The sequence below is a fragment of the Opisthocomus hoazin genome, chromosome 8, assembly GCF_030867145.1.
Source record: "Opisthocomus hoazin isolate bOpiHoa1 chromosome 8, bOpiHoa1.hap1, whole genome shotgun sequence".
Classification (NCBI taxonomy): Eukaryota; Metazoa; Chordata; class Aves; order Opisthocomiformes; family Opisthocomidae; genus Opisthocomus; species Opisthocomus hoazin.
The window spans coordinates 41,678,502-41,692,341 of NC_134421.1; the positions used below are offsets into that span (position 1 = coordinate 41,678,502).

The following is a 13,840-nucleotide window of genomic DNA, read 5'->3' on the forward strand; positions in this document are numbered from 1 at the left end:
CAAATACTGTATGTGCAAGCCACAAGACCCTACTTGAATACCCTAGACCAAAACCAGAAACAACAGACAGAGGCTTCCCAGCACTGAACACCATAAGCACATTAGCACCTAGCTCCAGAGAAGAATTCACATGGCTGGTTTTGGCTACATTCCCTATTACACTGAACACAAAAGAGACAGATGTTTCTGCACAGTACTCAGAACAACTAGCAATTTCAGTGAGGAAATGTCTATCACAGCCAATGGAAACTACTGAAAAATGTGAAATTCTGTCTTTCTCCTGAGGGTTCAAAGGACTGCTATATTAGCATGGAACCAGAAATCCGAGCTGAAAACCTGCTGTGAAGTCATAGAATCACAGGATCATCGAATGGTTTGGGTGGGAAGGGACCTTAAACATCACCTAGTTCCAGGCCCCCTGCCATGGGCAGGGACACCTTTCACTACACCAGGTTGCTCAAAGCCCCATCCAACCTGGCCTTGAACATTTCCAGGGAGGGAGCATCCACAACTTCTCTGGGCAACCTGTTCCAGTGCCTCAGCATCCCCACAGTGAAGAATTTCTTTCTTCTATCTAATCTAAACTTACTCTCTTTCAGTTTAAAGCCATTACTCCTTGCCCTGTCACTCCATGCCCTTGTAGAAAGTCCCTCTCTTGCAGGCCCCCTTCAGGTACTGGAAGGCTGCAGTGAGGTCTCCCCACAGACTTCTCTTCTCCAGGCTGAACAGCCCCAACTCTCTCAGCCTGTCCTCATAGGAGAGGTGCTCCAGCCCTCGGATCATTTTTGTGACCCTCCTCTGGACCTGTTCCAACAGGTCTATGTCCTTCCTGTGCTGAGGACTCCAGAGCTGGATGTAGGACTCCAGGTGGGGACCAGGTGGGGTCTCACCAGAGCAAACAGAGGGGCAGAATCAGCTCCCTCAACCTGTGGCCATGCTGCTTTTGATGCAGCCCGGGATGCGGTTGGCCTTCTGGGCTGCAAGCGCAAACTGCCCGGTCATGCTGGGCTTCTTGTCAACCAACACATCCAACTCCTTTTCCTCAGGGCTCCTCTCAATCCATTCTCCGCTCAGCCTGTATTTGTGCTTGGGATTGCCTCTACCCACATGCAGGACCTTGCACTTTGCCTTGTTGAACTTCACGAGTTTCGCACAGGCCCACCTCTCCAGCTTGCCAAGGTCCCTCTGGAAGGCATCCCCTCCCTCATGAGACCATGCCATGAGTATGGAAGAAGAATGCAGCAACGCTCTGAAGACTAGTGTGGTAATGTAACTATGGAGTAGGAGGAAACCTGTATGCTAGGTGTTTTCACATTCAGGTCTAAGCTAGCAAAAGGCCAGGACTTTATATTTCTCCAGAAGCCAGGCCATTGTGCAGTCAAGAAAACATAACCAACTGCTTCTATGGAGTATACACAGCAGAGTAGTACTAGCAGTGCGCTATCTTCCAAAATCAAGGTATTTTCTTGTGTAGCGCTGCCCTCCAGTAGGAACCCAACACTTTAATACATTAATTGCTGTTCTGTGGAAGCTGTTTCTGATCCTTAAGAGTGCTTGGTGCCACTTGGTAAAGAGTAGACCCTGCTACAGTGTGTTTGTGAGAAGAATAAAACTAAGCATTCTCATTGGACCTTTAAGTAAAACAGTTACATCAATGAAAAATATCTTTACTCCGTTTGATACGGCACAATAAACATTCAGAGGTTTAAGGAAGCATCTTTGTGGCTCGTCCTCTTTTAAGTACTAAAGTAAAGCTCTTCGTATTAAAATGCAATTACTTAAATCCTCTCCAACTTCAGCATTCCTCCCAGCTCCTCTAAAAATACAGCTTTAAATTAATAAATGGATCTAATTTCAGCTTCAAACTGCATTATCTAAATGTTGCAGTAATGCTCAGAAAACACAAGGATGGTGATGACTGTCTCAGTACAACACATTTGTTTGTGGTAAGCCTTTAATAAGACTGTTTGAATAGAATGTATCATCCAAACACCCCTCCCAGTTTTATTTCTGTCCTGGTTTCGGCTGGGATAGAGTTAATTTTCCTCCCAGTAGCTGTTGCGTTTTGGATTTAGTATGAGAAAATGTTGATAACACCGATATTTTTAGTTGTCACTAAGAAATCAAGGACTTCTTCTAGTCTCCCAGTTGTTCTTCAGCTAACAAGCAGGTGTGCAGGAGCTGGGAGGGAACGCAGCCAGCCCATGCTGGCCAGTGGAAATATTCCATACCATAGAAAGCATGCTCAGGTTATGATTGGGGGTTGGCTGGGAAACAGGAATTCTTTTTCCAGGAGCTTAAACTTTCCTGTGAGTTTGGTCTTTTTTTCAGGAGTTCCACAAAATCTGTGAGTTCCACGATCGCTGCTCAGGGACTGGTTGTGAATCGGTCATCAGGCAGTGAGAAAAAGTGTATTGTGTATAGCTTGTTCTGCATATTCTTCATTATTATTAGCAACAGTATTTCCTTTGCTGTTTTATTCAACTGTCTTTATCTCAACCCATGACTTTCTCCTTTTGTCCCTTCTCCTCCCGATCCCATGGAGGGGGGAAGGGAGGGGTGAGCGAGCGGCTGTCTGGTGGTTACTTGACAGCTGCCGGGTTAAACCATGACAACTTCCTACTTATCAGTACTCCTGTAACTTCATGCAGGTTACAGGCATGATTTTTGTGATAGCAGTATGAAGAATCAAGCTCTCAAAACCCTTTTCATAACTTATTTTGGGATACCAGTGAACAAGCATCAAACACCTTGAAAGGACTGCTCTAGTTTTAAATAGAACAGGTGTGGATCCAGATTCCTTACAGTTTAGGCATTAGTTACTAATCACTTTTCTGCATCAGTGCCAAAAAAACGAGTGAAACAAAATACCCCATCACCTTTTCTACACTTGTGTTAACTTTCAACTGACTAAACAAGTACATATCTGTAGTGAGCAATTTGATTTTACAAAAGCTTCAGCTTAAAATGTTTACTTCTAAAGTAAGTTAAAAACTGATAGCAGCCTACATGTGAAAATGTTGAGAATCACAATTGTATTTCACACCAGATACTGTTCTGGGGGAACTGTGTAAGGAAAGAAACAAGATTCAATTGTTAACCTAGAAAAATAACTCTTTTATGGTTCCCATTAAACCCCACAACCACTTTAAACATCTGCAGGCTGCAGGAATATTTTGTGTCTTTACAGCATTTTATATCAACTAATTGAATTAATGAATATTTCACTAACCAAGGATCTGAAGTGGTGCATCTAAAACACTTTTACTTTTCCACATTCTTCAACCATCTCACTGTTCTGCAAAAGATCCCAAAGGCCCAAAAAGAAGAAAGTACTGTCTTTACTCTTTCAACAGCAAATGGCGTGCTAGCTGAATCAATGAGACATGGAGAAGTATAGTAAAAAAAAAATGTTAAAATACACTATGAGAAACTTAATCCACTTACTTTGCATGAACTGAAGTTGTCTGATTCTCCAGGGCTCTGCAAACAGTCCAAGGCAACTAATACTGTACTTTCCACATGTGACTACTTTGGAAGAATGGCTGCTGTATGTCATTCCATATCACCATTCAAGATACAGCTCTGTGTTATGAGTTTTACAACTGCCTGAAACACATGAACAGGTGGAAGCATGCTACCCTTCTGCAGTCTGCTGTTCTAGATGTGAGGGAGTTTTGAAACCTTCAAAACCTGTGTGCTCTGAGAGCTAGCATTTCACGTAGAAGACTAGAGAAACTTGTCTGAACAAAATTAAACTAGTGGGAAAATATGCCAGTCGGTGCTAGGTTATTTAAAAAATACCTACAGCGTTTAAATCTTCCTTGCAACGTTTTTCTCTTTTCTCTGTCTGGAAAACATCCATTCCTGCCAGCAAAACAGCCATTTTCCTTTGAAGTTGTTCCTGAGAATTTAATTGCCCAGTAAAAATTGCCAACAAAACTTTCAAGTTGTAGACCAGCCCTGAAAGACTCCAGAGGGAACCGCCTGTAATGCTTAATTCATCTTTCCACAGTCAGTGACAAGGGCAGAGTTGCTCTAAAGGCCTCCAGCCATAAAAATCAATATTTGACTGGACAAAGTTCACTGAGCTAAATACAGCCATATACAGGAGGCAGCAGTTCTCACCAAGCACAGTCTGAAGTTACATTAAAGCAATGCTTCTGAGAACTGGGGTATTTATTCAGATAATTAGTGGATCTAGCTACATAGCACTACAACTCAAATTTGAAAATGTTTCATGTTTGAAAATATGTTTCTTAGACAATTTAAACTTCTACAGTTATTTAGCCTCTCTTCCACAGTACTTTCATTCTTGGCAGGTCCTCCAAATTGACTACTTACCATATATTTCAAGTTGGCAACGTTCAAATAACGCACAACGTAAGAAATACAGTAGAAAGGAGCATTAAGTTACTAAAATATTTTTTTTAGTAACTGAAACAATTTGAGATTCTCAGTTTCAAACCTTCTCAAAGTAAATAATTTTCCATAATAAAGGGACTCAAAATTCTTGCAAGACAGGAAATACGAAGATTAAAACAGAGTAATTTATTTTTAAGAAAATGCCAAATAACTGTAGTAAAATTCCTAAAAGTGCTGATATCATTATGCAATACTGTCAACTATGTAGCTCATGCAGTTCTGGAAAACCTGTTATCAGCCAGGAAAACGTACATTGAGGTAACACTGAATTGCAGTAACGCCTAGTGTGGTATGAATAATTTTTTATTATTTGTTGTTTGGAAAACAACTGTCTTAGAAAAAAAATATTTACACTAGAACATAAGCTGTTAATCACTCATGACATTTTATTATTAATATTTTAGTGAATACTTTAAAAATTGTCAATTCAGAAAAATCAAGATTTGTAAACACTGGATACTCAGGCCTGCTAAGGGTGTTAGAATACATTATCACAAACGGCGCTAATCTTAACAGCGCTATTTCACTTTTAATTAAAGATAAGCTTTTCGGATTTTCACACAACTTAATTTTTACTGCTTTCCCCACCTCACGGAGAAGTTTCTCCCAGCCAGTGCTTTGTAACTTTTCCATCTACTTAAGCAGGTCCTAGCAGCTAGAAAAGCACAGAAAAAATAGAGCAGCCAATGAGCAACAGACATTAAAAGATTTCTAAAGAGTTTAAATTATTGAGGAGAAACAAATGAAATGAAAAATATTTTGGAAGCTGCAATGTGTGTAGCTCTGTATTTCCCAGATCTTTGCATTTAAATTCTTTATAATTTTTTAAAGTACTGAAATACATGTATGCTAGTAGGATAAAGAAGGAGAACAGAGATCAAGAAGGGGTATCTTAAGTCACCACCTTCAAAAAACAGTGTAATTTACCTTAAAAGTTATGACAATATTCAAAGTTGCATTTCCCCCCTCCAGAAAAAAAAAAACCACCAAAACTGGATTTGATTGTATTGTATCTTATGTTCTCAGAAATCTTGTAGTTTCAAGATTACATCTCTCTCTGTCTTTCACACACATGCACAGTAAAATGTGTGCTGTTCACAGCAAAGAGATTTAATAAACCCCAAATTCTTGCAAAATCTTGCAAGAAAAACCTTTGGCATCTATCCCTCCTTTGCAGGCATAAAGTACATTAAGAAAAAGTTCTGTGTTAGACTTGTCTTGAATGGAAAGCAGAACCATATACGCTGAACACATTACCACTTCTTGTTAATCTGAAGCCTGCAGGTCTACATACTACACTAGAACTCCTACATAATACTGCATGGGTCAGAAATGAAAGATTACATATATCATTTTGTATCTCATTTCTTGAAAGATTATAGATATAATTTCTTGAGATACAAAATGAGATTCCTAAAAGTATTTAATTAAAAAAAAAAACAAAACAAAAAAAAAAAAAAACCACAAACTAGCACCCATATATTAGAAACAAATCTGTGGTCTGCTGCTAGACTTATTTTTAATCTTAATCTTAATCTTTAACTGATAAGCACCTCTGACTAGTTTCCTTTCCTACGTATCCTCAGTCAGATTCTTGCATGGAGTAGCAAGAAATAGAAAGCCCCAAGAATGTCTTGCGTCAGGCTTCAAAGGAGAGGAAAAACAACTATCTACTGCAAATAACACAGACATTTGAGAGACTGTACAAGGGAAGAGAGGAAGGAATACTTGTTAGTAAAAAATGAAATTAAAACCAGGAAATCAGGAAGGAAAAAATCAGCTTTCTAACAGAAGGAGCGACCAAGGAAAGGGTCAGGATTACTGGTTACAGGATACAAATACAGAACAATGCCTGAACAGTTCCTACACCTGCCTACAGCAAAAAGCTGAACGTCAGTTATCTGTCCAACCTTCCATCCACAGACAGTATCTGCGCTGCTGGGACTAAATTTCTCATTTTGTTTTGCAAATCATATTTCAGAAAGTAGACTAAGTTGTGAGAACCCTAGTGAAGTGAAAATGTTACGCTGAAGTTTGATCTGACCTGCTTGCAGGGGCACATATGATACAGCCAGTGGAGAAGTTAGAGTACAGCAACAGCGCTCCCTTTGATCACAAAAAGGAGCAAGAGGTCCTAACGCTGCTTCTCCTCTGTCTCGGCTGAGCCTCTTAACCACCAACAGGCCAGACTCCTCACTGCTGAAGAAAAGAGCCACATGGGCAACTGTCCTACTGAGGCTCAGAAGACATAAGCAATTCAGACCCTAGTGAATGGACTGGTATTTTTTCCTAGAGATACTACAACAAAATATTGTTCAGGATTTGAAGACTGCAGCAAAGTCATGGTTAAAGCCAGCAAAGTCATGGTTAAAGCTCCTTCAACGGAGCAATTACTATTATTTTCAGCAGTAAATGACCTTCTATCTATTCCGTGCCTTTCCCTGGTGTTACTATATGCTTCTGATATAGGGAAACTAACTGACATAGATATTTCCATGTAGAAAAAGAGAAGAGGGAAGTTAGTTACAACCCACTACCTGCCTTCATTCTTCCTGTCTTAAGCACAGATCCACATTTGTTAGCCCATTGCATCCCCAGCTTCTTAGAAATAAATCCATATATTTCGGATACCTCTCCATGTACGACCAATTTGTAAAACCGATAACATGAACATTTTGTTTCAGAGATGAACGTGTAGCTCAATCAATAACACACAAATTACTCTGGTGTCTTCAAGCTTTTAGAATATGATTTCCTTGAAATAAGTAGTACAAAATTAAAATGAAGCGTTACACTGTATCAGTCACTTAAATACTCATATGCATTTAGACAAAATACACTCCTGTTGCAATACACTAGAAAAATATTCAGATAATTAAGGGATATCTATACTCTTCTGCAAAAGGACACTGGCTTTCAACAAAGCATTTGCTTTATTCTGTCAGGTTTGTAAAAAGAGTCTATGGTAACCTTTACTGTTTCATTACTTCTCCCTTATCCCCCCCTCCATGTTTCTTTATAAAATAAAGATATGCACAAGCTGGTGTTCATGTCTTAACTAAGTGAAAACTAGATAGAATCTAGTAGTTGTTCTGTAATTAAAGCAGTGTCAGCTATAGGGAGTATTGTCAACCACTGGGAAACCTTCAACTAAAAAAAGAAAATAGCATTTGTGTTAAAGAGAGTGCCTTATCCTGGCTTTTGTTTCTATTTTTGTCTAGTGACATACTCGTAACAGAAGACATTTGATTGTACCCATTTAAAAGTATGTAACTGACTTCACCAACATTTGAAATGGTTTAAATCACTCCTCTTACTGATCTAGCAGAAGAATAATTCTCAAGTTTCCAGCATATAAATTTTGAGTGGTGAAGTGTTCCCAAGTTCAGGAAGGCTTTCTTACTACTAGGCCTGGCCCAGGGATTCTAGAAGAACATCTGGTATGTGGTTTTCTTTCCCAGTTTGTACACTCAACAGTATAAACACTCTTAAATAAAACTCTTGAACTACAAGTGCTCCTAAAAGACAGCTTTGAAAGACAGAAAAGGTGCAGTCATGCATCTCTGAAAAGCACAGCTTTGAGAACACTTGGGCATACTAAGATCACTCGGGCATGCACAAACCGAGACACAGGAGGTTCCCTCAGAACATCAGGCAGCACTTTTTTTACTGTGAGGGTGACTGAGCACTGGCACAGGTTGCCCAGGGAGGCTGTGGAGTCTTCATCATTGGAGATACTCAAAAGCTGTCTGGGCATGGTCCTGGTCAAGTAGCTCCAGGTGGCCCTGCCTGAGCAGGGGGGTTGGACAAGACGATCTCCAGAGCTACCTTCCAACCTCAACCCTTCTTTTAGCTTATTTTAAGTTTCAATATCAAGAAACAATAGTAACAAAATATTTTTTCTAAAGCTGTCCACTTTATACTACCAACATACATATAAAAATGGACAACAATAGTGAGAACACATTCAACAGCATTTTCAAAGGAGACTTGATTAAAAGAATTGGAAAAAAGAGAACAGCTGAAAGAAGCAGTGAAATTCACAGGTTGAAGTTCCACAAACAAAGGTTTCTGCAGCAGCTCACCAACCTCCTGTTCCCCCTCTTTTCTACTTACTAACTGCCTTCCCTGCTCCTTGTTAGCACTTGTGCCCCAACTCTTTTTTGTGCTTGCACACATTTGAGTGGACACACAGGTAGGCAGATGAATTAAAGATAAATTAAACAAGAATTAAAATTGCCTATCAAAAATTGTGTTCTTCTTTAATTAGATAAATTCGCACTGGTTAAACAACTATGCTGTTAATTTAACTGAGGTATCCAAGCACCTAAAATGAGGTAGAATAAATCCATGTCTTAATATTTGTGGTTGCTGTCTTCTATGTTTCACAGTCAGTTGGGATATTAGTGAATGCATAAGCAGCAAGGAACAAAAATACGGCACTCAAATGTGTTCCCAAGATCTTCCACCATTGCTTCTCTTGCAGAAAGTTGAAAGCTCAGAAAGCTTTCAAAGATACGGGGTGGGGGTGTGTGTGAACCAGAACAAAGACTGGTTTAATGTTTCTTTTCCTTTTTTTCTTTACCTCCCCTCCTCTTTTAACATTATGTTAAAAAAAAATTATAAAATATTCATTTGTGGCATCATTGGTTGTATTCATGACTACTCCAGAAACCGACTCAAATTTGCAATACTGCATGTAGCATAAATGTGATACTCCTAAGTCATCACCACAACTTCTTGTGAAAAGACCCTATGCGTCACTAACTGAAAACGGAGAAACATATATTTCCTTACATACTGTCCTTTTTAGTATATTGAAAAAACACATTGCAAGAGAGCTAAAAAAGGAACATCTGAAAAAAGAGGTACATTTAATTTAACCAATTTACATATGAGGAAATCAGAGATTGTAAAGTGAGGAGAAAAGCTGGGCAAAATCTAATATTTTATACGAACACTACAATTGTCTTAGAAACGGTACACATACTACATTTGGGCAGGCTTTAGCAGAACTAGAGTGGCTGTGATCCTTAAATAAGTAACAACTATTTGTGTTTAAAACTGTTTAGCTATAAATGAAGGTATGAAACACATCAGTTTATTATCACTAAATAAACGCTTTGGGAGATATTTTTAACATAAATGAATTCATGCTTTTCCACAGAAGAAACTAGCAGTATTCCCTTTCTACAGCCTTCTATTTTCCAGTCCATTAAAAATGTCTCTGATTTCTAGATGGAATTTCTGTCCCTTAAAAATACTTACATTTACATTCCTGAATACGAAACCCTTTTCATCCTCTGTTTGCTAATGTTAAGAAACTATACATTACTGAAATATGCTTCTCTTTTACAGATTATTTCTCCTGTCAAGTTTCCTAAATTTAACTAGATGACATGCCAGTCTTGTTAGAATTAGGACATTTTTCACAATCACAGTTTTACAAGGAAGAATGTAAATTTGAAAAATTCTGCTTCTGTTACTCTTATTATTATAAATAATTCCTCTAATACCTACCAATTAAAAGTCTCCTTTCTTCAGTCTGTTTATCTTATAGCAAACAGCTGTAAGACACTGCGTCAAACCTTTTTTTGGTCTTTATTTTTCACCTCTGTCAGAAGGTCTTTTTATTAGTAAAGACAGCAAGGTAGAAACCTAAATAGTTACTATATAAACAATGTTGACAATAGCTGTGTTGCTGACTTCACACCACTTAGAATACTTTCAAACTTGACAATGTTTAAACGACTACTCTTCACACTTTTAAATATACACCATTAAAAAACCATTATTTTAGAAACACACATGCAAGTCCGCCAAAGCAAAACTGACAATATTGTTTTAAACAGAGCTTGAACTGGGGAGACACTGATTTCATGGACCAACCCTGCCAGCAGCACCAGCTAGGACTGAGACATTCTGAGCAGAACAGACCAGCTAATGGCTGGCTCGGTGAATGACAGGAGAGCAGCAGACATTGTTTATCTTGACTTTTGCAAGGCTTTTGACACAACCTCCCATAAAATCCCCATAGACAAACTGATGAAGTACAGACTAGACAAATGGACAGTGAGATGGGCTGAAATCTGGCTGAACTGCCAGGCTCTAAGGGTTGTGATCAGCATAAAGTCCAGATGGAGGAAAGTCACTGCTGGTGTACCCCAGGCATCAGTACTGGGGCCAGTACCGTTTAACGACTTCATTAATGACCTGGATGATGGGACAGAGTGCACCCTCAGCAAGTTTGATGATGACATAAACTGGGAGGAGAGGCTGATACACCAGCTGGTTGCACTGGCATTCAGAAGGATGTCAAAAAGCTGAGTAATAAGCCAACAGGAATTTCATGAAGTTCATCAAAAGGAAACACAAAGTCCTGCACCCGGGGAGGAATAACTCCAGGCACCAGTATAGGATGGGGGATGACCAGCTAGAAAGCATCTCTGCAGAAAAGCACCTGGGGGTCCTGGTGGACTCCAAGTAGACCATGAGCCAGCGATATGCCCTTGCAGCAAGGAAGGCCAATAGCATCTTGGGCTGCATTAGGAAAAACGTTGCCCGCAGGTCAAGGGACATGATCCTTCCCCTCTACTCAGTACTGCTGAGACACGTCTGGAGTGCTCATGGGCTCCCCAGTACAAGCAAAACATAAGTATCCTAGCGTGAATCCAGTGAAAGACCGCAAAGACGATTAAGGGATTGGAGCATCTGACACACGCGGTGAGACTGTAAGAGCAGGGAGAAGAGAAGGCTCAGGGAGATCTTATCAACGTGTATAAATACCTGATGGGGGTAGGGGTAAACAACACTTCTCAATGGTGTCCCGGGACAGGGCAAGAGGCAATGGGCACAAATTAAAACAGATGAAATTCTATCTGAACAAAAAAAAAGCACTTTTCTACCGTAAGGGTGGTCAAGCACTTGAATGAGTTGTCCAAACTCAGCCCTAGCTGACCCTGCTTTGAGCAGGAGGGATGTTGGCCTAAAATGATCAGATGCCCTTTCCAACCCCAGGTATTCTATTGTTCTTTGAGGAAGAGACAAAAGAAAAGCAACTACGTCTGAGTAATATAGACTACAGGCTTAATGTCAGCCGTTTTCTCTGCACAGACCAAGCCTTCAACAAGATAAAACAGTTTCCCTGCACCGCAGTTGCCTATATCTGACTGCATTCTATGAAGGCAAGTTGTTTATTAGACTTAGGAAAAGGCTCACGGTGCTGATACAAGAAAACAAGTTCTTTTCCTCTCCTACACATTTCCTGATGCCCAAGCCTCTATGTCTAACCAGTACGGGAACTACCTAACATAGAGATTAAGACAATGTATTTGTTTTCACCAGTCAAATAAATCACTTTATTGTCTAATACAATGTCCATTTGTGTGAGCAAACATCCATCACTTTAATGGATTTCTTTGCCTTCCCTCCAGTCAGTATTCGAGCAGTAAAGCTAGTTTAACCAAAACAGGCTAATGGAAAATGATCCTTCTCCTTTCGTAATGCCTGTTCTCTCATATCAACTTATCTACACTTCTGTTTTACAACTGTATGAAAAATGAGAGGAACTGAGAGAACATCACAGAGAAAAGCTTGAACATCTCACTCATGAGGAGCAGGCACCTGTGCACTGACCCAATTAGACATTCAAACACTTGTCACTTTGGAGCTGGTTGGTTGTCACTCATCCAAGTAGCCCCAGGGGACCTATTGTATGGTGGCATTCCCTGACAGGAGAACTGTAGCTATGAAGGCAATGAGGGCACAGTGACAGGGTGCCAGGATCCTGGTGAGTGAGAGCAGCCAGCAGCAAAGCCAATGAACCTCAGAGCTTCCTTAACTTGGTCACCATCCAAAAAGTCTTTCAGTCTTCAATGGTTATCTTTTTTTTAAAGCAGCCTAGTTTAGGAACCTTACAGTAACAGTCCCCTTTATCCAAAGCTACATTTAACTCTTGAGTGACTAACACAAGGACCATTTCAGAAGAGATCCCTGAAAGATTACAAAAAAAAAAAAAAATCTTTGGGGGAAGAGGATGAACTGAATGTTACTTCTAGTAATATCACCAGCATATAGTTCAGAAGCCAAAACGTTTCAGCACCCATCTCTTCCCATCTCTGTTTTAAACATATTGTTGATGCTGTCAGATGCTCTGTCTGCTTGAATTCATAAATGAGGGATAAAACACTGTGCAGCTATCCACGCCTACGCACTAAAAAAGATAGAAAAGGTCTGTTCTAGTAGACAGTATACAATACTGTATTCAAGACCCCCAAATCAGATTTTGCATTAAAAAAAAATCAGATATTAAAACACAGATGACTATTCAGCAGCTATTATTATCTCTGCTCCTATGCTCAAAGATTTATGCAGTCAAATACAAGAGCAGGGAGGGGTTGGAGGAGGACTGAAAAAAGAAAAATCAAAGCTTACTTCAAAACTTCCAAAATGAGCATTTTAACCTTAGGATCTAAACCAAGAGAGTGAAGAATTCAGAATGTCCCCATCACCAAATATGTGATCTACATTAGAAGTAAAATCTTCTAGTTTTTTTGGGACAAAAATATCTTTAGTTCCTTCTAAATCCATTTTTCTACACTCATTTTTTTACTAGTTGACTTGTCCCCCTGTTCTCTCCAGTAAGGAACATGAGACATGATTAAGCCTACCTTCAATTATGTGAAGCTACAAAATACTTTTAGCTGCTTTTCTAGTTAACATATTTGATATGAGCCCTTCACTTAAAAGCTGAGCTGACGTTTTAAAAATTATATCACAAGCTGTTAACCCAAACAAACATGGAAATGCAGGTAAACGCAGAAAACATTACATGACTACCCTGATAGTACTTAATTGAAAGTCAATAGGAAGATACAAATTTAACAGATAGAAACTTAATTCCAGCAGCTTTTTTTTCCCCCAGTTAGTATGGGAAATTAAATTTTAGAGGTAAAAAAATTATCTTACCTTTGCACAGTTTCAGAGCAAGATGGTCTATCACTTTACTTCTCCTTCTTTCTCATCCCCTGTATGCCAGGTCTTTAAGTTACTGCCTTGCCTGAAAAAATAATACAACCTTAAATATTTATAGGGGCCAATAATTACATTCACTGCTAAACTAAAATAAATACGTCAGCTATGTCTTGATATAGCTGCAATGCTAAATCCAGTTAAGTGGAATGGTATTTTAAGTGGAACTAATCTATATACGTCAGGCTGAAGAAAAAATAAGAAGTATTAGGAACAAAAGAAGCTCCCTAGGTTGCAAAATCATGTTTTGCCTTTACCTCTCCAAAATAATACAGCTGGTCACATCAGATCAGACCGGACCACTCACGTAGTTATCCAGGTTTGCTGTATCATCAGTGAAAAACAGTCAGTGCTTCGCAAAGCTTGAACAAGCCAACAGAAAAGC

At 39.3% G+C, this 13,840-nt stretch overlaps 1 protein-coding gene across 20 annotated transcripts in view; it reads right to left on the reverse strand.

The window, feature by feature from the left end:
* The window catches only part of NRCAM (neuronal cell adhesion molecule), a 171,915-nt gene that overhangs the window by 101,182 nt on the left and 56,893 nt on the right, over positions 1-13,840 (reverse strand). For 17 of the 20 annotated variants that reach the window (XM_075429485.1, XM_075429487.1, XM_075429493.1 and 14 more), the window contains one exon: positions 13,393-13,483. The exons of 2 other annotated variants lie outside the window; for them this stretch is intronic. The gene's annotated coding sequence lies outside the window, so the exon portion shown is untranslated. Of the gene's footprint in view, positions 1-3,447; positions 3,468-13,392; positions 13,484-13,840 lie in introns of those variants that run through there. One more of the 20 variants, XM_075429492.1, reaches the window with a different exon arrangement.